The sequence below is a fragment of the Leopardus geoffroyi genome, chromosome D1, assembly GCF_018350155.1.
Source record: "Leopardus geoffroyi isolate Oge1 chromosome D1, O.geoffroyi_Oge1_pat1.0, whole genome shotgun sequence".
Classification (NCBI taxonomy): domain Eukaryota; kingdom Metazoa; phylum Chordata; class Mammalia; order Carnivora; family Felidae; genus Leopardus; species Leopardus geoffroyi.
Genome location: NC_059329.1, coordinates 18457042 through 18480492, shown reverse-complemented (window position 1 = coordinate 18480492; position 23451 = coordinate 18457042). Strand labels below are relative to the sequence as shown.

Genomic DNA, 23451 nt, shown 5'->3' with positions numbered 1-23451 from the left:
CTGTGTGATTTCTGCACTTTTACCACAGCCACCTTTCCTGTTGCTGTCGGGGTCCGGGTCTCACCCAAGGGCAGCCAATCCAAGCTCAGGCTAGCAGCTTCTGATACGGTCTGTCATGGAACGCTCTGCTAGAGAAGAGAGGGATTAATTATCTCCTTTCTTACTCTTATTTCTCTAGTTTTAGGCATAATGAGCAAATCAGGCAGTTGTTGGGAACTGAACTGGGAGAATGTGAGACAAGCTTAGAGGGCGTTTCATAATGCTCTCAAGAGCACTGCTAACCGGGTGAGACAGAGGCCAACTGCTAGATCACCCAGGCCAGAAAGACGGGGGTGGGTTCAAATCAGACAGGAAAAATCAAAATAGGAAGTAAGGCGAAATGGTTGTCAATCACACTAACTTCTGTAAATAATGCCTACGTCTGTAAAATCACGCTCATTACATAATCTAGTCCCTTCATGATCTTGTCACTTCTCCAGGCTCATCTCTTAACTCCAGCTAAGTCAGAAAACTCGTGTGTCTGTAAGTACACTAAGCTGGTTATCAGTTTATTGCTTCTCAGCTCCAGATTTATCCTGTGCCTGAATTAATAAGTATACCATGCCTTCCTCTCCATAGAATGCGTTTTCGTTCGTCTACCTTATTCCCTTGCATCTTCCAAGACTTGGTTCAAGAGAAACTTCCTCTGAAAAGCTTTCCGTGATCTTGTCGATCACACTAAATCCACAAGTCCATGGAGACCCTCTTGGCTGTCATAGCTTTACCTCAGGAGAAGTTAGTTTGAGTCGTGATCAGATGTGAAATAAGCAGGAAACAAAAGAGAGGATTAAGTACCGGCTGTCGCAAGGAGTGACTGAGGAAACAACAGAATGCCAGCTCCTAAAAGTGTTTCCTCAAGAGAGAGGCAGACGCATGAGTTATAACTGCTCACCCATCCTTATTTTACTTCCTGAGTTAAAGTAGATATATAGTATATATCTACATATATATATATATATGTATATATATATATATACACACATATATGTATATAAAATATACTTCAATATATATGTATGTGTATATTTGAAAGCCTGAAACAGATAGACTTTTTATCCATTTGTAACTGGGGCAAAACTGATCTGGCTCTACATTAATGAGAATGACACACTATAATAGCAATTTGTGTTACAAACTGTTCTTGAGGCAGCCATCTGTGCTACGCAAATAAATTTGCCTCTGAAACTGCAAGACAACACTTACCCAGAGTCCTACAGAGAATCCAGATGCAAATTTGCCTGGCGCGCTGCCTTTGCTATATCTCTTTGGCTTACCAGTTTGTGAGCAAATTTATATATAAAATTTAAAAAGCTGGCTCAGGACTCTAGTGTGAGGCAGAAACATAATAGCAGCAATTTGTATTTATGTAAGTTGAATATCTGTCCCAAACGATCAGATCATTTCAAAATATGCTCTCATTCATTTACACCACATTATCAAAAGCCGAGAAGGTTTAAATAAATATTTGAAAATGATTCGTATTTGCAGCAGTCTGCATTAGTTTGAACCAGACATGGGTGTTGTAATTTGTATGTCCTTTAGGGAATGTTCCTTAGGGAATAGTAGGGAATAGCACTTTCAATCCAGACATTTTATTTCTCACCAGCTGATTGTTTGAAGTCCCATAAGGTTTTATTTCTTCATCTGTTATGCCTAAGATCTACCAAACACTGAGCTCAGAAGTAGAAATAAAATCATAAGACTCAAACTTTGGAACATATAAAACTTATAGCTTAGCTATACTTGTCTTCCCTAAGCTTTACTGAGATATAATCACATATAAGGTATGTGTAAGTTTAAGATGTACAATTGTGATGGTTTGGTACACATATCTTTTGTGAAATGTTTACCACAAAGAGTTTAGTTAACACACCCTCTTTATCACATAACATCATTGATTGGTGTTAATATGAGAACGTTCAAAATCTACTCTGATAGCCACTTGTAATATACAGTATTGTTAACCATGGTCACTGTGCTGTGCGTTAGATTCCTGGAGCTTACTCCGCTTATAACTTGAAGTTTGTACTCTTTGATCGACATCTCCTCAATTCCCCATCTCCAGTCCCTGGCAACCATGGTTCTACTCTTTGCTTCTGTGAGTTTACCTGTTTCAAATTCTACACTTAAGACAGATCAGATAGTATTTGTCTTTTCTGTCCGACTTAATTCACTCAGCCTAGTAACCCTCCAGGTCCATCCGTATTGTTGCAATGGCAGGATTTCCCTCTTTTTAAAGACTGTCTAAACATTCCGTTGTGTGTGTGTGTTATTTATTAATCCATCGACAGACGCTTTGGTGGTTTTCGTGCCGTGGCTATTGTGAGTAATGCTGCAGTGAGCACAAGCGTGTGGATGCCTCTCCAAGATAGTGATTTCATTTCCTTTGAATATACACTTGGCAATGGAACTGCCAGATCGTATGAGAGTTCCATTTTTACATTTTTCCGAGGTTTAATTTTTTGAGTAACCTCCATCCTGTTTTCCGTAGTGGTTTGCCCCAAGTTACATTCCCATCAACTACGCGCCAAGCGTTTCCTTTTCTTCACATTCTTGCTGACAATTGTTATCTCTTGTCTTTTTGATACTAGCCATCCTATCAGGTGTGAGGTGATACCTCACTGCAGTTTTGATCCGCGTTTCCCTGCTGGTGAGTAATGCTGAGCACCTTTCCATGTACCTGCTGGCCATTTGTATGTCTTACGTGGAAAAATGTCTGTTCAGGTCTTTGCCCATTTTTAAATCGGATTGTGTGTGTGTGTGTATGTGTGTTTTGCTCTTGTAGGAGCGCCTTTTATATTTCAGATATTCCTTGTCAGAGAGGTGGTTTGCAAATATTTTCTCCTATTCCATAGATTGCCTGTTCATTTTGTTCCTTATTTCTTTTCCTCTGCAGAGCTTTTTATTTTTTTAATTTTATTTCATCATGTGTAATCTGTAATCCCCATCCCCCCATCCACCTCCCGTCTGGTAGCCATTAGTTTGTTCTCTACAGTTAAGAGTCTGTTTCTTGGTTTGTGTCTCTTTTTTTCTTTGCTCATTTGTTTTGTTTCTTAAATTCCACAGGTGAGTGAAATCATATGGTATTTGTCTTTCTCTGACTTATTTCACTTAGCATCAAATTCCCTAGCTCCATCCATGTGGTTGCAAATGGCAAGATTTCATTCTTTTTTATGGCCAAGTAATATTCCATTGTATATATATACCGCATCTTCTTTATCCATTCATGCATTGATGGAGAGTTGGCTGCTTCCATAGTTTGGCTATTGTAAATAGTGCTACAACAAACATAAGTGTGCATGTATTCCTTTGAATTAGTGTTTTTGTATTTTTTGGGTAAATACCCAGTAGTACAATTTCTGGATCATAGGCTAGTTCTATTTTAAATTTTTTGAGGAGCTTCCGTAATGTCTTCCACAGTGGCGGCACCAGTTTGCATTTCCACCAACAGTGCAAGAGGGTTCCTTTTTCTCCATATCCTTGCCAACACTTGTTGTTCCCTGTGTTTTTTGTTTTTGTTTTTGTTTTTTACTGTTAGCCATTCTTACAGGCATGAGGTGATATCTCATTGTAGTTTTCATTTACATTTCCCTGATTATGAGTGATGTGGAGCATCCTTTCATGTGTCTTTTGACCATCTGTATGTCGTCTTTGGAGAAATGTCTGTCCGTGCCTTCCGCTCGTCCTGCCCGTCTTTTAATTGGTTTATTTATTTGGGGGGTATTTAGTTGTATCAGTTATTTATATATTTTGGATACCAACCCTTTGTTGAATGTCATTTGCAAATATCTTCTCCTATTCAGTAGGTTGCCTTCGTGCAGAGCTTTTTAGTTTGATGTATTCCCGTTTACTGGTTTGTTGTTGCTGTTGCTTGTATTTTTGGTGTCCTGTTGAAAAAGTCTTGTCAAGACCAATATCAAGATTTTTCTCTATGTTTTCCTCTAGGATTTTTACAGTTTCAGGATTACATTTCAAATTTTAGGATTGTTTTTCTATTTCTATAAAAATACCTTTGGGTTTTGCTTTGGATATTATGAACACTTTAGCAATATTAATGTGTCCAATCCATGAATTGAAATGTCTTTTCACTTATTTGTGTCTTCTTCATTTGCTGTGATCAGTGTCTCCATAGTTTTCACTTCTTTGGTCAAGTTTATTCCTAAGTATTTCATTCTTTTTGATATTACATTTATAAATGGGATTGTTTTCTTTCTTTTTCAGATAGTTTGTTGTTAGTGTACAGCAATGCATTTGACTTCTGCACTTTGATTTTTTATCCTACAACTTTATTGAACTAATTTTTTCATTGTAACAGTATTTTTGGTGAGGTTTTTAGGATTTTCTATTTACAAGATCATGTCATCAGCAAACAGAGACCATTTTACTTCTTTTCTGATGACGCCTTTTATTTGTTTTTCTTGCCTAACTACTCTGTTAGGACTTCCAATACTATGTTAAATAGGAGTCTTATCTTGTTCCTGATCTTAGAGGGAAAGCTTTCAGCCTTTCACTGTTTTTTTAAAAAATTTTTTTTAACGTTTATTCATTTTTGAGAGACAGAGACAGAGTGCGAGTAGGGGAGGGGCAGAGAGAGAGAGAGAGAGAGAGAGACACAGAATCTGAAGCAGGCTCCAGGCTCTGAGCTGTCAGCACAGGGCCCAACGCGGGGCTCGAACCCACGAACTGTGAGATCATGACCTGAGCCAAAGTCGGACGCTTAACCGATTGAGCCACCCAGGCGCCCCAGCTTTTCACTGTTGAGTGTGATATTAGCTGTGGGCTTGTATATATGGCCTTTATTATGTTGAGGTACATTCCTTCTATATTCACTTTATTGAGAATTTTTATCATGAATGAATGTTGAAGTTTGTCAAATGATTTTTCTGTAGATGATGATCTGCATAATCTGTGCATCATTTTTAAGATGACCTTATGATTTTTATATTCTATTCTATTGTGGTATATCACGTTTATGTATTTATAGGATAAATAAGCCATCCTTGCATCCCAGGGATAAATCCCACCTGACATGATGCATAATCCTTATAATGTGCTGTTGAATTCAGTTTCCTGGTATTTTGTTGAGAATTTTGCATCTGTATTCATTGGGGATTTGGGCCTGTAGTTCTCTTGTCATGTCCTTGTCTGGTCTTGAGATCAAGGTAATGCTCTCCTTCGCAAATGAATTTGGAAGTGTTCCCGCCTCATCAGATTTTTGGAAGAGTTTGATAGGGAGTGATGTTAATTCTTCTTTAAATGTTTGGTAGAATTTATCCATGAAGGCATCTGGTCATGGGCTTTTCTTTGATGGGAGGTTTCTGATTACTGTTTCAACCTCCTTGCTCAGGATTGGTGTATTCAGATGTTCTATTTCTTCTGATTCAGTCTTGGTGGGTTGTATGTTTCTAGGAATTTATTCATTTCTTTGAGGTTGTCCAGTTTGTTGGCATAATTGTTCCTAATTGTCTCTTATGATCCTTTATCTTTCTGTATATCAGTTGTAATGTCCCTTCTTTCATTGATAGTATTATTTATTTGAGTCTTCTCTTTTTCCTTGGTAAGTCTAGCTGAAGGTTTATGGATTTTATTTATCGTTTCATAACACCAGCTCCTAATTTTGGTGATCTTTTTTATTTTTCTATTTTTTATTTCTGCTCAGATATTTGCTGTTTCCTTCTTTCTGTTAATTTTGAACTGTGGGCTTAGTTTGTTCTATTTCTGGTTCCTTGAGGTGTAAAGTTAGGTTGCTTATTTGAGAGCTCTTTTTTTTTCTTAATTTAGGCATTTATCGGTAAGCTTTCCTCTTAGAACTGTTTTTGCTACATCCCAGTAAGTTTTGTTGCTTCTATTTTTGTTTGTTTGAAGATATTTTTTTATTTCCCTTTTGATTTCTTCTTTGACCCATTGGTTATTTAGAAGCGTGTTGTTTAATTTCCACATTTGTGAATTTCCTAGTTTAACTTTAAAAAAAAATTGATTTCTAGTTTCATACCGCTGAAGTTGGAAAAGTTACTTGGTAGATTTTCAGTATTTTTTAAATTGCTAAGACTTGTTTTGTCATCTAGCGTATGATCTACCCTGGAGAATGTTCCATGTGCACTTGAGAAGAATCTGTATTCTGCTGCTCTTGGATAGGATGTTTTATATATTTCTGTTAGAAACATTTGTTTTGAAATATAGTTCAAGTCCAGTGTTTCCTTATTAATTTTCTGTCTGGATGCTCTGTGCATTGTTGAAAATGGGGTATTGAGTTCCCTACCTTCGCTGTATTTCTGTTTTTCCCTTTGTATCTATTGATATATGATTAATATACTTACGTATATAACTTTATATATCACTATATACATATATATATAACTGTGTATGTGTGTATATATATTATATAATATATATATAATATATATTATATATATAATATATAATAATATATATAATATATATTATAATATATATAATTTATTATGTTTAATATATATTATATATATTAATATATTATTATGTATAATATATATAATTTATTATGTATATATAATATATATTATATATAATATATAATAATATATATAATATATATATTATAATATATATAATTTATTATGTTCCTTTGGTGGTGGCATGTTTCCCTGATTCTTCACCATCCCTCTAGCCTTATACAGATATCTGCACATTGGAAGGCACAGTCACCTCTTCCAGACTTTATGGACTGTCTTTGGTTAGGAAAGACCTCTACCCCTGTGGGTGGGGACAAGCTGGAGCATGTTGGAACCTGGCTCTAGCAGCACAGAGCACCACATGTAGGGCCTTGTCCAGGTCCAGCGGTTGTGATGTCTCATCTTCTCAGCCTGCTGGGGTCCATGACGATAACTACATGATTCTAGACAAGGACTGCAGAGGGATGGCATGGCTACAAGGCCTATTGGAGTCCTCGGCGGTGCCTTCAGGTCCAGTGGCCAGGGACCAGGGTGGGCCTCGGTGGCGACCAGAGCTGGTGATGCACAGGTACTCAGTTGTGGGGACCAGCTACAAACGCCCTGTAGTGGCAGCGGTTGGATCAGACGTGGTGGTGGTGGCCGGGGCCAGCAGCGAGGTACCATGGCCAAGTGCAAGTACACTCGCAGCTGCAGGGGCTCTGCTGTCAGCATGCACTCTGTAGCTGCAGCGTCTCCCTGTGGGCACAGCAGAGCAGTATATAAGCCAGTGACGGGAGTTAGCCTGGAGGCACACACACGCGTCGTTAGAGGGGCTAGCTGCGGGGGAGCCCCCTGGTGCAGGCCAGTGCCGGGCGACGGGGCTGGATCCAGCCCATCAGCAGCCGTCAGGGCCCTGGCTGTTGGTGTTCACTCTAGTGACCGTAAGATCTCTCTGTGGGTGCCACCATGTGCTGGCAGAGGCTGGCGGTGGAAATCAGGCCGGCAGCATGTAGGTGCACAGCTGGAGGGGCCAGCTAGCTCCAAATGTGCACACAGCGGCGAGGGGTCAGCCTCCAGTATGTAGGCTGTGTCGTGTACTCGTACAGCCACAGAGGCCAGGGCTGGCTGCCAGCATGGATAGCAGTTCCGGAAGGGAGTGGGACTGGGGACAGAGTTACGGGGGCATCAGGTAGCTGGCATCCGTGATTAGGAAAACCTTCCGGGGAAACCCTCAGTGGTGAAATCTGTAGGGGTCCGCGGTGGCTGTGTCGGTCATTGGTTTCTTCAGTGGCAAAAGCTACTGCTGTCCTCTGCAGAGCAGGTCACTGGGAACCACAGTCACTCCTGCTGTGTGGCTACTGCAGGCAGCTCTGCTCTTTTTTGTTCCTAGCTACCTCCATTATGTCTCAGCCTTTTCAGTCTCTGGGTGGGATGAGACCAAAATGGGTTCTTTGTGCAGTGCCCCAAAAGACTGGGGGAGCTGGTCGCTCTCCCTGCTCTCCCTTTGCCTTTGAGGGAACACTCAGTGCTGTGCAGTATTGGCCTGGGGGATGGGATGATGCAGGCAAAGCAGTCCTATTCTTTCTTTTTTGTGTGGTTGTTCTCAGGTTTTGTTCCACTGTGTTGCTTGCTGAAGTTCAAGTGGACCCTGAACTTGATCAGAGCCATTTTTGTTTGTGGATAGCCAGCTGTTGATCTTTATGGGTGGATGGAGGGTGGGGTCTCCTACTCTGCCGTGGCGGTGATGACACTCAGCTTAGTTTTTTATTTTCTTTTTAAAACAAGCTCTGGCTAGTTTTATTAAAGAAAAATTTTGCACGATTTACTTTTCACCAGTCTGTTCTGGCATGTTTCCAATGCTATCAGAATCACCTGGATCAATGGTAGCCAGTGTGCATATTGACAGTATTTTCCACATGCTGTGCCCAGTCCAGTACGATTGCCACTGTAGTGATGGACACCAGTTTTGGCCAACATGGCAGAGTGTTCTATTTCAGATCTCCTCAAAGCTGGGCAGTTGCTGGTGAGGATGACCAGAGTTTAGCTTTGCCATGTCTGATCATTTTCAGACTCTGCTTGTATCCCAGCATGTACTTTCCACTTTTTTTTTTTTTTTTCACGTTTATTTACTTTTGAGACAGAGAGAGACAGAGCATGAACGGGGGAGGGTCAGAGAGAGAGAGGGAGACACAGAATCTGAAACAGGCTCCAGGCTCTGAGCTGTCAGCCCAGAGCCCGACGCGGGGCTCGAACCCACGGATCGCGAGATCGTGACCTGAGCCGAAGTCGGCTGCTTAACCGACTGAGCCACCCAGGCGCCCCTACTTTCCACCTTTCATAATGATCTGGAGCCTAGAATTTATGGACTCCAGTGACATTTTTGTCTCCTTTGTGGCCGCCATATTCCTGCCTTAGGTGTGGGGTGGCCCCAATCTAGAACATAGAGAGGGCAGGATAGGAAGTTTAGGATTGGAGCTCCAAGTGGCAACTTTCTGGGCTCCCCATGCTGCCTAAACCGCAGCCCCACAGACTCAAGCCCAGCTTAATTATTCTTAACAGTAACTTGGCACCTCTTCTAAAAATGAGTCATTTGTTTTCTAGCATGCTTTTAAAAGCATCTCATTATAGAATTAACACAGACTAATTAGGAAAAAAAATGGAATGTATAGAAAAGCAAAAGGAAGAAAATGAAGCTGTCTGCAATCTAACATTTGGGAATAGCTACTGTTAAACATGTGGTACATTTTTCTTTTATTCTTTGTAAGTGCTCCTGTTAAAATATAAATTTTATGTAGCTCATACAGATCTTGTTTCCCAGATGAAACATAATGTGGATTTTTAAAAGGGGCAAAATATCCTTCACAAACTCTATTAAAAACATTTTTTAATGTTTATCTATTTTTGGGAGAGAGATGGAGACAGAGCACGAGCAGGGGAAGGGCAGAGAGAGGAGGAGACACAGAATCCAAAGGAGAATCCAGGCTGTGAGCTGTCAGCACAGAGCCCCGCACGGGGCTTGAACCCACAAACTGTGAGATCATAATCTGAGCTGAAGTCAGACGCTCAACTGAGCCACCCAGGCGCCTCCACAAACTCCATTTTAACGACTGTGTGGTTATTTATTTACACAACCATTAAATACTTCTTACACATCTTATGTCAGTTTCTAATTGCTCGCAGGTTTAGGTACAAACTTGGCATGGCTTCCAGGACTGTTCTTAAACTTTGCCTTGCCTCACATCATGCTTTTTTTTTTTTTTTTTTTTAAATTTAATTTTGTTTTTAATTTAAATCCAAGTTAGCATATAGTGCAACAGTGATTTCAGGAGTAGATTCCTTAATGCCCCTTACCATTTAGCACATCCCCACTCCCACAACCCCTCCAGCAACCTTCTGTTTGTTCTCCATATTTAAGAGTCTCTTAGGTTTTTGTCCCCCTCCTTGTTTTTATATTATTTTTCCTTCCCTTCCCTTTCCTTATGTTCATTCTTTTGTATCTTAAAGTCCTCATATGAGTGAAATCATATGATATTTGTCTTTCTTTGACTAATTTCACTTAACATAATACCCTCTAGTTCTATCCACATAGTTGCGAATGGCAAGATTTCATTCTTTTTGATTGCCAAGTAATACTCCATTGTGTGTGTGTGTGTGTGTGTGTGTACATACACACACACACACACACACACACACACACACACACCACATCTTCTTTATCCATTCATCCATCGATGGACATTTGGACTCTTTCCATACTTTGGCTATTGTTGATAGTGATGCTATAAACATGGGGGTGCATGTGTCCCTTCGAAACAGCACACCTGTATCCCTTGGATAAATACCTAGTAGTGCAATTGCTGGGTTGTAGGGTAGTTCTATTTTTAATTTTTTGAGGCACCTCCATTCTGTTTTCCAGAGTGGCTGCACCAGTCTGCATTCCCACCAGCAGTGCAAAAGAGATCCTCTTTCTCCACATCCTGGCCAATGACTTTTGTTGCCTGAGTTGTTCATGTTAGCCATTCTGACAGGTGTGAGGTGGTATCTCATTGTGGTTTTGATTTGTATTTCCCTGATGATGAGTGATGTGGAGCATTTTTTCATGTGTCGGCTGGCCATCTGGATGTTGTCTTTGGAGAAGTGTCTATTCATGTCTATCGTCCATTTCTTCAGTGGATTATTTGTTTTTTGGGTGTTGAGTTTGATAAGTTCTTTATAGATTTTGGGTACTAACCCTTTATCTGATATGTCATTTGCAAATATCTTCTCCCATTCCATCGGTTGCCTTTTTGTTTTGCTGATTGTTCCCTTTGCTGTGCAGAAGCTTTTTATTTTGATGAGGTCCCAATAGTTCATTTTTGCTTTTGTTTCCCTTGCCTCTGGAGATGTGTTGAGTAAGAAGTTGCTGTGGCCGTGGTCAAAGAGGCTTTTGCCTGCTTTCTCCTCGAGGATTTTGATGGCTTCCTGTCTTTCATCCATTTTGAGTTTATTTTTGTGTATGGTGTAAGAAGAATGGTCCAGGTTCATTTTTCTGTATGTCACTGTCCAGTTTTCCCAGCACCACTTGCTGAAAAGACTGTCTTTATTTCATTGGATATTCTTTCCTGCTCTTCAAAGATTGTTGGCTATATGTTTGTGGGTCCATTTGTGGGTTCTCTATTATGTTCCATTGATCTAAGTGTTCTTGTGCCAGTACCATACTGTCTTGATGATTACAGCTTTGTAATACAGCTTGAAGTCCGACCTCATGCTTTTCTCCTTCACATTGTAGACTTCAGCTATACATACTTTCCATGCATCATATTCTCTCATCTCCTGGGCTCTGCCCCTGCTCATCATTCTAACACATTTTTATTCTTTTTCTTCTCCATTCCCTCCCTCCACTTCTCCTACTCTTTTTTTCTAATTAACACCTATTAATCTTTGATGAAGGGAGGGTGTGTAGATAGAAAAATAGAGGGAGGCCTAGGATGAAGTCCTGGATACCTCATTTATAAAAGCAGAAAACCAGGAGAAGGATGTTTAAAAAAAAAAAAAAATGAGAACTGGCCAGAGGAAACCCAGGAGAATATAGCATCACAGAAAGTAAGCAAGGAAATGTCAAAATTTAGAGACCAACAGAACAGAGTCCATAAATAGACCCATGCGTATACTGTCAGTTGATTTTGACAAAAGAAACAAGGTAACTGAAGGAAAAAAAAAAAAAAAACCTCTTTTCAACAAAGGGGGCTGGAACAACCACATATCCATTAGAAAGGAAGAACTTTGGGGCGCCTGGGTGGCGCAGTCGGTTAAGCTTCCGACTTCAGCCAGGTCACGATCTCGCGGTCCGTGAGTTCGAGCCCCGCGTCGGGCTCTGGGCTGATGGCTCAGAGCCTGGAGCCTGTTTCCGATTCTGTGTCTCCCTCTCTCTCTGCCCCTCCCCCGTTCATGCTCTGTCTCTCTCTGTCCCAAAAATAAATAAACGTTGAAAAAAAAAATTTAAAAAAAATTAAAAAAAAAAAAAAAAAAAAAAGAAAGGAAGAACTTTAACTTTGACCTCACACCACATATAAATATGAAAATAAATCGTGGACCAAAATGTAAGCATTAAACTACAAAACTTCTAGATGAAAACATGGAATATAATCTTTTGAGATTTTGGAGTGGGCAAATAATTCTTAGGACACAAAAGCATGAATCATAAGAAAACATTTCATAAAATGAGCTTCATCAAAATTAAAACTTCTTGAACTCCATTAAGAAAATGAAAAGACAGTGGGGCACCTGGGTAGCTCAAGTCTGTTAAGCATCTGATTTCAGCTCAGATCATGATCTCATGGTTTGTGAGTTCGAGCCCCGCATTGGGCTCTGTGCTGCCAGCTTGGAGCCTGGAGCCTGCTTTGGATTCTGTGTCTCCCTTTCTCTCTGCCCCTTCCCCGCTCTCTCTCTCTCTCAAAAATAAACAAATATTTTAAAAATTAAAAAAAAAGAAAATGAAAACACAAGCCCACATAAAGTGGGGAAAAAAACATATGATACATATATGCAACCCAGGATTTATCTGGAATGTAGAGAACGCTTGCATCTCAATAAGACAACCAGCCCATAAAAAATAAGCAAAAGATTTGAACACTTTATTAAAAAGATATGCAGTTTGTTAATGAGAACACAAGATATTCAGTATCATTAGTCATTAGGGAAATGCAAGCTATAACCACAAGATGTCAGAAAACATCTATTAGACTAAAATTAAAAAGACTGACAATGACAAGCATGGGTGAGGTGTAGACTAACTAGAACTCTCATCATTGCTACTAAGAATGTAAAATGGTACATCCACTTTGGAAACAGGTTGATATTTCTTATAAATTTAAACATATACTTAACTTTATGATCCAACAGTTCCATTCTAAGCATTGATCTAAGTGAAACGAAAACATATGTCCACACCAAGATGAATGTTTATAGCAGCTTTATTTGTAAAAGCTCCAGACCAGAAACATCCCAAATGTCTATCAACAGGTAGATGGATAAACAAATTGTAGCTCGTCTATACAATTTCCATACTACTCACTAATAAAAAGGAATGAATCACTGACAGATGCAATAACAGATAAATCTCAAAAACTGCCGAGCAAAATAAGTCAAAAGAAGAATACATCATATATGATTCCATTAATATGAAACTCTAAGAAAAATCTAAATATATAGTAACAGCATGTCTGTTGTTGTCTAGGGTCAGGATGATTGTGGGGTTAGATTGGAAGGGGAATAATGGTACCTTTTGGGGTGATGGAGAGGTTCTAGATGTTGTGGTAGTGATGAGTACAGAGATGTATATCAAATTATACACTTAATATGTGTACATTTTATTGGAAATCATACATCAGTAAACTTGATTTTCAAAAATTGTTTCAATTGCTACTGAGACTTTAGGTAAGTCAAGAACAGAGAAGGGACTTTGGAAATGGCAATATTAGAAGTCTTGGGTGACTGCATTAAGAATACTTTCAATTATGGAGGGGTGAAGACCAAAACCTGATTGAAATGGATTTAGTTAACATACAGTGTTATATTAGTTTCAGGTGTACAATATAGTCATTCAACAACTGTACATTTCTCAGTGCTCCTCATGATAAATGTACTATTTAATCCCATCACCTAGTTCACCCCTCCCCCCCGCCCCGCCAGTAAGCATCAGTTCTCTATAGTTAAGTCTGTTTCTTGGTTTGTCTCTCCTTTCTCCTTTGCTTGTTTTGTTTCTTACATTCCACATATGCATGAAATCATATGGGATTTGTCTTTCCTGATTGACTTATTTCACTTAACATTATACTCTCCAGCTCCATGTTGTTTCAAATGGCAAAATTTCACTCTTTTTTATGACTAATATTCCATTGTATATATGTACCACATCTTCTTTATCCATTCATCTGTCAATGGACACTTGGACTGCTGCCATAATTCAGCTATTCTAAATAATGCTGCCATAAACATAGGGATGCACGTATCCCTTTGAAATAGTTTTTTGGTATTCTTTGGGTAAATATGCAGTAGTGCAATTACTGGATTGTAGGGTAGTTCTGTTTTTAACTTTTTGAGGAAACTCCATACAGTTTTCTAGAGTGGCTGCACCAGTTTGAATTACAACCAACAATGCACAAGAGTTCCTTTTTCTCCACATCCTTACCAACACTTATTTCTTGTGTTTATATTGCCATTCTGACAGGTGTGAGGTGATATCTCATTGTACTTTCTTTTTTTAATGTTTATTTTGAGAGAGAGCGCACGCAAGCGGGGAGGGGCAGAGGTTGGTACAGAGGATCCAAAGCAGGCTCTGTGCTGACAGCAGTGAGCCCAAGGTGGGGCTCAAACTCACCAACCACAAGACCATGACCTGAGCTGAAGTTGTATGCTCAACCAATTGAGCCACCCAGGTGCCCTGATCTCATCGTACTTTTGATTTTAAATTCCCTGATGGTTGAGCATCTTTTAATGTGTCTGTTGGCCATCTGTAGGTCTTCTTTGGAGAAATGTCTGTTCATGTCTTCTGACCATTTTTAATTGGATTATTTGTTTTTTGAATGTTGCATAAATTCCCTATATATTTTGGATACTAAGCCTTTATCGGACATGTCATTTGCAAATATCTTCTCCCTTTCATTAGGTTGCCTTTCAGTTTTGTTTCCTTTGCTGTGCAGAATCTTTTTACTTTGATGTAGTCCCAGTAGTTTGTTTTGGCTTTTATTTTTCTTGCCTCAGAGACATACATAGAAAAATGTTGCTAAAGCTGATGGCAGAGAAATTACTGCTTATGTTCTTTTCCAGGATTTTTGTAGTTTCAGGTTTCACATTAATCCATTTTGAGTTTATTTTTGGGTTTGGTGTAAGAAAGTGGTCCAGTTTCATTCCTTTGCATGTCGCTGTCCAGTTTTCCCAACACCATTGGCTGAAGAGACTTTTTCACATTGCATATTCTTGCCTCCTTTGTTGTAGATTAATTGACCACATAATTGTGGGTTTATTTCTGGTCTTTCTGTTCTGTTCTATTGATCTAGGTGTCTATTTTTATGCCAGTACCATACTGTTTTGATTACAACAGCTTTGTAATATAATTTGAAGTCGGGGGTTGTGATTCCTCCAATTTGGTTTTAATTTTTCAAGATTGCTTTGACTATTCAAGGTCTTTTGTGGTTCCATACAAATTTTAGGATTATTTGTTCCAGTTCTGTGAAAAATGCTGTTGGTATTTTGATAGAGATTGCATTAATCCTGTAGATTACTTTGGGTAGTATGGACATTTTAACAGTGTTTTTTCTCTCAACCATGAGCATGGAATATCTTTCCATTTTTTTGTGTTTGTCTCAATTTCTTTCATCTTTATAGTTGTCAGAGTACAGGTCTTTCACCTCTTAAGCTTAGTCCTAAGTATTTTACTGCTTTTGGAACAATTGCAAATGGGATTGTTTTCTTAATTTCACTTTCCCCTGCTTCATTATTAGTTACAGGAATGCAGTAGATTTCTATACATGGATTTTGTATCTTGCAACTTTACTAGAACTGACAAATAAATTCAATAGTTTTTTTTTGTGGAGTCTTTAGGGTTTTTTATATGTGGTATCATGTGAAAGTTTTACTTCTTCCTTATCAACTTGGATGCCTTTTATCTCTTTTTGTTGTCTTATTGCAGTGGCTAGCACTTCCAGTGCTATGTTGAATAAAAGTAGGGAGAGTGCACATCCCTGTCTTGTTCCTAACCTTAGAGGAAAAGCTCTCAGTTTTTCCCCCATGGTTAGATGTGAGTTTTTCATTTAAGGCCTTTATTATGTTGAGGTATGTTCCCTCTAGACCTACTTTGTTGAGGGTTTTTATCATGAATGGATGTTGTATTTTGTCAAATCCTTTTTCTACAACTACCGAAAGGATCATATGGTTTTTATCCTTTCTCTTATTGATGTGATGTATGACGTTGATGGATTTGTGAATATTGAACCACCCTTGCATGCTGGAAATAAATCCCACTTGATTGTGGTGAGTGACTTTTTTAAATGTATTGTCGGATTCGGTTTTTTAGTATTTTGTTGAGGGTTTTTGCATCTATGTTCATCAGAGATATTGGCTTGTAGTTGTCTTTGTGGGTGTGAGTGTGGTGTCTTTATCTGGTTTTGGTAGCAGGGTATTGGCCTCATAGAATGTATTTGGAAGTGTTTTTTTCCTCTTCTACTTTTTGGAGTAGTTTGAGAAGAATGGATGTTGATTCTTCTTTAAATATTTGGTAGAATTTGCCTATGAAGCCACCTGGTCCTGGACTTTTGTTTGTTGGGAGTTTTTTGATTACTGATTCAGTTTTACTGCTTGTAATTGGTCTGTTCAAATTTTCTATTTCTTCCTGTTTTAGTAGGCTGTGTTCTAGGAGTTTACCCGTTTCTTCTAGGTTGTCCAGTTTGTTGGCATATAGTTTTTTATAATATTCTCTTACAATTGTTTGTATTTCTTTATTAATTATTACTTCTTTCTCATTTGTGATATTATTTGGGTCTTTTTTATTTTGATGCATCTGGCTAGAGATTTATCCATTTTGTTGATCTTTTCAAAGAACCAGCTCCTGGTTTCATGGATCTGTTGTATTTTTATTTTCTATATCCTTTATTTCAGCTCTAATCTTTTATTATTTCCTTCCCTTCCTTCTACTGGTTTTGGGCTTTGTTATTTTTCTACCTCCTTTTGGTGTAAGGTTAGGTTATTGGAGATTTTTCTTCTTGAGGTAGGCCTATGTTACTATAAAATTCCTATAGAACAGCTTTTTCTGCATCCCAGAGATTTTGGACTATTGTCTTTTCATTTGTCTCTCTATATTTTTTGATTCCACTCTGATTTCTCGGTTGGCCCATTCATTGTTTAGTAGCATATTATTTAACATATGCTTAAATAAAACATATGCTTAATAAAACCACATATGCTTAAATAAAAACATATTTGTGCTCTTTGCAGATTGTTTCTTGTAGTTGATTTCTAGTTTTATACCATTGTGATCAGAAAAGATGCATGGTATGACTTCAGTCTTTTCAAATTTGTGGAGACTTGTTTTGTGGCCTGACCTGTGAGCTCTTCTGGAGAGTGTGGGTTGGGCTTTTTTTTTTTTTTTAATGTTTATTTTTGAGAGAGCGAGTGCACAGGAGGGGCAGAGAGAGAAGGAGACAGAATCCCAAGCAGGCCCCACTCTGCCAGTGCAGAGCCCGGTGCAGGGCTCAAACCCACAAAGTCATGAGCTCATGACCTGAGCTGAAACCAAGAGTAGGATGCTTACCTGACTGAGCCACACAGGTGCCCCTAAGTTTTTATAATGTCTATTTTTGAGAGGGAGAGAGAGTGTGCGTGCGTGTTGGGGAAGGGCAGAGAGAGAGGGAGACAGAGGATCTGAAGTGGACTCTGCTAATAGCAGAGAGCCCAACGTGGGGGCCATGAGATCATGGCCTGAGCCAAAGTGGGACCCTTAACCAACTGAGCCACCCAGGTGCCCCCATCCCTTCACTCTCAACCTGCCTGTGTCTTTAGGTCTGAAATTATAGATGGGTCTTGCTTGTTTATCCATTCCATCATCGTATGTCTTGATTAGAGCATTTAGTCCATGTACAGAAAAATGGGCATTTTAAATAACATAATGTTGCTATTCTGGAAAGCAGATTCTTTTCACTCTCAGGATTTGTTGTTGCTCTTTGTCTAGGGTTTTTCTGAACTAAATGTGTAGTCTGTAGTGTCTTGTGTGGCTGAAATCTCTGCTTGATTAGCTTAGTGGTGAGCCAATAATTGGACACAGATTTTCTTAGATGTCTAGAATCATTAAGTCTTCCAGTCTTTGCAAAAGGGCCGTGTGTGTGTATTGGCCATGCCTTCAACATTCAGCCAGGCATTTACAACTCTGTTTTGCCTTTAACCTTGAGGCTCTACTCAAGCAGAATGTAGCCAGAAGTGGGGACTTAGGACCTTTTTAGCTCTTTCCTGAGCACGTGCATGACACTGGCCTTGCATACAACCTTATGCATCTGCATGGACTTCTACATTCCCAGGAATAAGTCAAAGCATGTCAAAGCTCCATAGAGATATCGTATTCCTCAGTTTTTTCTTTTAACCCAGAGCTTTTTGGTTATCCTATTGTGTTTTGTTTTGTTTTGTTTTGTTTTAACAACCGGCTCCTTTCTGCTACTTCCAATGATTGCCAAGCTACTTGATTTTAGCTATGATTGTGGGCTGTTGGTTTTCATGGCCAGCATAGGTGTTGGATGGGAATAGGGCAAGTTAAAATGTCAAAAGTCTCATTGTTCTTGCCATTTCCTCTTGAAAATGTTTCCGAATTGCTTAAATCTTTGATTGTTTTTCAGAGTTGATGACAAGTTTTGCCAGTGTCCTCATTGCTTTTATAGAGAGTTTTCAGAGGTCCTTACTCTGTCATTTTCACTGATATCACCCATATCTTCTTAAACTTAGATTTTTAAACTGAAAATATATTGTCAAGTGCATTTTAAGAGGCCTATTTATAAACGACATTGATGTAGATCTTCTAATAGCCAAATATTTTATTGTGTAATGAGATGTTGAGAAAAAAAAGGCAATGAGAGAATGATGAATTTAATTTATATCCTAATTCTATAAGTGCTCTGACTAGGAGGTGTGTGTAAACATCAGCTTGGAAGAGGCTAATGTATTAAATAAAGTAGAAATAAATAGCCATATTCTTCACGATTCATTAAGAAAAAATTGGGAATGTTATTAGGAATTAAGGTGGCCTCTGGCTATGTTAAACATGGAAGAATATGTTGCTCTGGAAAATTCAACCTCCCTAGCTTCCTTTTATTTTCCAGCAAATCACTTCACAAGTCAGAACAAAAGCTCTCATACCTTGTCTCTTTAACATTAAATTCCCAAAAGCTTAGTCTTAAAAAAACGCGTACTGGGTCATACCATCATCTGGCTAGTAGACAATGAAACACAGAACTGCAATGTCTACCCTCTAAAGCAACAATCAGTTCTGAGCCTTTGGCTGCCATGACATGCTTGATAAATGATTCTCTCAGGTGGGAAACACTCTGAAGGGCACATTCATATTTTGACAAACATCTCCCAAATTTGGAAGTAATGCACTGTGATAATTTGTAATCATCACAACAGTTTAACTGCCCATCTGTAATGGTGGCTCTTTGTGATATATTGCAGAGATGAACTTGGGCTGTAGGGCAGGACAGTTCTCAGCATTCTGGCTATAATGCCATTCTGTTATGTCCCAGAATTCATAGCTATGTATATATTTATAATTTCAGCACATTGGGCTCAGAAGACTTCAAGAAGAAGACATCTACTGAAAAACACACTCTCACCTAGAAGACAATCTGGAAATATTTGGTAGGTTTTAGCTTACTTTGATATCTGAAAGCCACAGCAAATATAGTTTTGTTATTGAGACTAAAGTTTGGTTTTGTACTTACTATTCAAGAACTAAGACAAGTTTCTGGTGAAGCATGACCCTTTGTATAAGCAGATGTGGAAGGGGGAATTCTTGTTTTCCATGCTTGAGCAGCAAGAACAGTAATAGAAGTTCCTGTCGATGGTTTTCATTTCTGTTCCTTTTAAAGCGTAATTAGAATGACTGGTCTATCATGTAGGTTACAGTATTTGCTAGTAAACAACTTATTCATATGTTCCTTCTGAAATGATAAGAGTGATGAAAATGCATGAGACTTTTCTGGAATGAATCATTCGAGCATCATTTTTGATGATGAGAACTGAATTAGAAAAGTGAATACTTATACAAGTTAAATACATTTAAATGAAAGGACATATTTCCCTATTGGGGGATGATGTCCTACTATTATCATCCATGGATGAGAATTACTGCTGCAAATGAGTGGTCCCCACATTCACTGGGGGTGGGCAGAAAATGTTAAACTTGTATTTATATTAATATTTTTAGCTAACAAGGGAAACAAGTTAGACTTTACTAATGAGGAAAATTAGGTAACACTGATACTCCTACTTGATTTGTAAGTCAAACACTTACCTGTGATCTACTGAAGCTGAGTATTTTGAGGAAAGAAAATTATATATGCCGTAATTGATATGGAACAGCAAATGCCAAACGATAGCCAAGACATTCTGATAGAAGCTATCAGGGAACAAGAAGTCCTGTCCCCTTGACGGTCCTAGGTGGACTAAGAATCAAACTGACAAAAAAAAAAAAAAAAAGATTAACCCGAGAAAATCTAATTTAATAGCAACACATGGGGAACCTACCCAGACCTGGAAATTCCAGAGACAGTTCAGGATGACCTATATACCTCATTTTGCCTAAGGAGAAAAGGGTAGGGGTCTGGGATTTCAGAGGAAAGGATCGCACTTCACAAGATAGAGCAGTTTGGTAATTAGATGTTTGCCCTGCCATATAGATGGCTCACTCAGATAAAGTTCATCTCTGCTCATCACCCTTGTCCTGGAGAAGACTGCCAATTTAGACCCATGTAGTCAAGGGAGGAGCAAAGATTTCTTTTGAGCCCACAGGGTCTTGATTGGCCTGAAAGGTTATTCTGAGGGAAAGGCAAAGTGGTTCATCTCCGGACAGCCTGCCTTGGGCCTGTTACCGCCTCTGAAACTTCCCTGAAGTTTCACACTTTACAATTTGAGCTGGTAGCAGACACACCTAGGTAAAAGCCACATCAGTGTAACCCACCCAGGAAATCATAAAGAGGCCACACTGAAAATGGTAGAAAGGGTGGGGGTGCAGGAACCAAACCAGTCTGCGAGACTAACCGCAAATGGAAGGGACACCACGAGCATGGAGCAGACCCCACACCAGGCACCGCAGCCACAGGGGTGCCTGCCCTGGGAAGACAAGTCCTCCCTTGGCTTTAAAAACCAGAGGGACTTAACTTCATGAATGTTTAACATGAGTGGGGCTTAATATCAGGAACTTTAAAAAAAAAATCAATGGGCTCGACTCAGAGAGCTGGAGAGCAATAGGAGACTGAGTCTCCACCCTTAGAGAGACTGCATAATAACCCTGCCCAAGTACTGCATAGAAGCAGCAGTGTGAAAGGAGCCTGAGGCATATGAGAAGGAGAAGGAGGTATATTTGCTAATCTCAGAGCTTGTGGTGGAAGTGGGGGGATCTTTAGGAGACTTCTTCAAGAACAAAAGAGCTGACAGGGTCTTTTCTCTCCCCTGCCCCCCAGTCTAGATACATTGACACCTATAGGAGCCAGTGTGGAATGCTCAGCACCTACCTTGCTAACAACTTGCCTTGCCCCTGCATTCTGCTGTACTGCCTCACTCCGCAGGAGTTCCTCCAAAGTGGATCCACAAGGGTCTCATTGCACAAACAGCCTCAACAGGGGCCAATACCACTCCAAAGGGACTCTTGCCCTGGGGAAAGGAGAAGATAACCACACACAGCAGTTCAAGGGCAGCCCCAGCAGGGTGCTGTGGGCACACATCCAATCTGACTGCCCCACCAAGCAACAGAAACCTCATAGGGGCAGCACAAAGAGAGTCCAGTAGTTCAGGGTCACTGCAGCCCCAGCAGAAGGCTGGAGTAGACATCTCTCACTGCTGACCCTGCCCACCAACGGAAGCCTCTTGGGGACAACATAGGGAGAGCCCTGTAGTTCAGTATAACCACGGTTCCAGCAAATGGGCTAAGGCAAGGATCCAGCTGACCCAACTCAAGCCCAGACTGGCTCCTTAACAGCACAGGGACCAAACCCTGATGACCATGGGCAAAGAGGGCCATTGCGGCCAACTGGACTGCAGGCACATGTGGCTCAACCGCAACAGTGGGGCACATGCAACACACGTAGGAGACACCTCTGAAGCACCAGGTTCTAGTGAAGAGAAAACCAAAAACCCAGAGAGAAGAATCTTGAAATTAAAAATACACTACAGTAAATAAATAGGAGACTGGAGAAAGCAGAAGAACAGAGAAGCAAGTTAGAAGACAGTAATGGAGAGCAACCAACCTGAACAGGAAAAAGAAAAAAAAAATGAGAATAGGCCAAGAGAACTCAGCAACACCATCAAGTGTAACAACATCCACATTTAGGGATCCCAGAAGGAGAAGAGAGAAAAAAGGGGCAATAACTTTGAATAAGTATCTGAAAACTTTCCTAATCTGGGGAAGGAATTGGAAATCTAGATTCAGGAGGCACAGAGAGCGACCAAATACCAGCCCAAGGAGATCCTCCTCAAGACAATTAAAATGGCAAACAAGTAGTGATAATTTTAAAAGCAGCAAGAGAAAAAACAATTACATACAAGGGAAATATCGGGGTACCTGCGTGGCTCAGTTGGTGGAGCATCCGACTCTTCATCTCAGGGTTGTTAGTTCAAGCCCCTCATCGAGCGTGGAGCCTACTTACACACACACACAGGAAACTCCATAAAGCTGTCAGATTTTTCAGCAGAAACTTTGCAGGTCAGAAGGGAGTGGCAGGATATATTCCAAGTGCTGAAAAGAAAAAACCTGCAGCCAAGAATACTCTAGCTAGCAAGACTATCATTCAGAATAGAAGGAGAGATAAAGAGTTTCTCAAGTAAAAGCTAAAAGGAGTTCTTGACTGCTAAATCAGCCCTACAGGAAACACTAAAGGGAATTCTTTGAGTGGAAAGGCAGGCCATAATCCTTTTCTTAGGAAAGGAAAAGATTTCTCAGGTACATGCAAACATAATAGAAGTAGATCAGTCCCTTATAAAACCAGTACAGGGGTTAAAGCACAAAAACAGTAAAATCAATTAGATCTATTTAAAAAGTCAATAAAGGGATTCACAAAGAATGTAAAGTATGACATACATAAAGCATGCAGGGGATAAGGGGAGTAAAAATGTAGTGCTTTTAGAATGGGTTCAAACTTAAACAACCATCAACCTAACATGCATAGGATGTTATATACAAACCTAATGGTAACCACAGTTCAAAAACCTATAATAGATGTGCTTGGATTCTTTTGTTTTTTTGCAGATCAAAGGCATCAAAGAAAGGCATCAAACCACCGCCAGACAGCAAGAGGAGGAAAGAACAGAGAAGAACTGCAAAACAATCATAAAACAAGTTAACAAAATGGCAATGAGTACATACCTATCAATGATTACTTTGACTGTAAATGGACTAATTAATCAAAAGACATAGGGTGACTGAATGGATAAAAGAGGCCCATCTATATGCTGTCTATGAGACTCCTTTCAGATCTAAACACACAGATTGAAAGAGATGGAAAAGAATTTATGATGCAGATGGAAGTGAAAAGAAAACTGGGGTAGCAATACTTAGATAAAATAGACTTTAAAACAAAGACTGTAACAAGAGACAAAGAAGGACACTATATAATAAGAGGAACAATCCAACATGAAAATGTAACAATTGTAAATATTTATGCACCCAACATGAGAGTACCCAAATACATAAGGCAACTATTAACAAAATAGTAATACAATAATATTAGGGGACTCTAACACCCTACTTACATCAATGGACAGATCATCC

At 39.5% G+C, this 23451-nt stretch overlaps 1 long non-coding RNA gene across 8 annotated transcripts in view; it reads left to right on the top strand.

The window, feature by feature from the left end:
• LOC123600812 overlaps positions 1-23128 on the top strand; it is a 67696-nt gene extending 44568 nt beyond the window's left edge. For 6 of the 8 annotated variants that reach the window (XR_006713821.1, XR_006713822.1, XR_006713828.1 and 3 more), the window contains exons 2-3: positions 19244-19325; positions 22930-23128. This is a non-coding gene — a long non-coding RNA (uncharacterized LOC123600812). Of the gene's footprint in view, positions 1-10607; positions 10639-15928; positions 15960-19243; positions 19326-22929 lie in introns of those variants that run through there. The other 2 variants (XR_006713825.1, XR_006713823.1) reach the window with 2 other exon arrangements.
• The last annotated feature ends 323 nt before the right edge of the window (positions 23129-23451 follow it).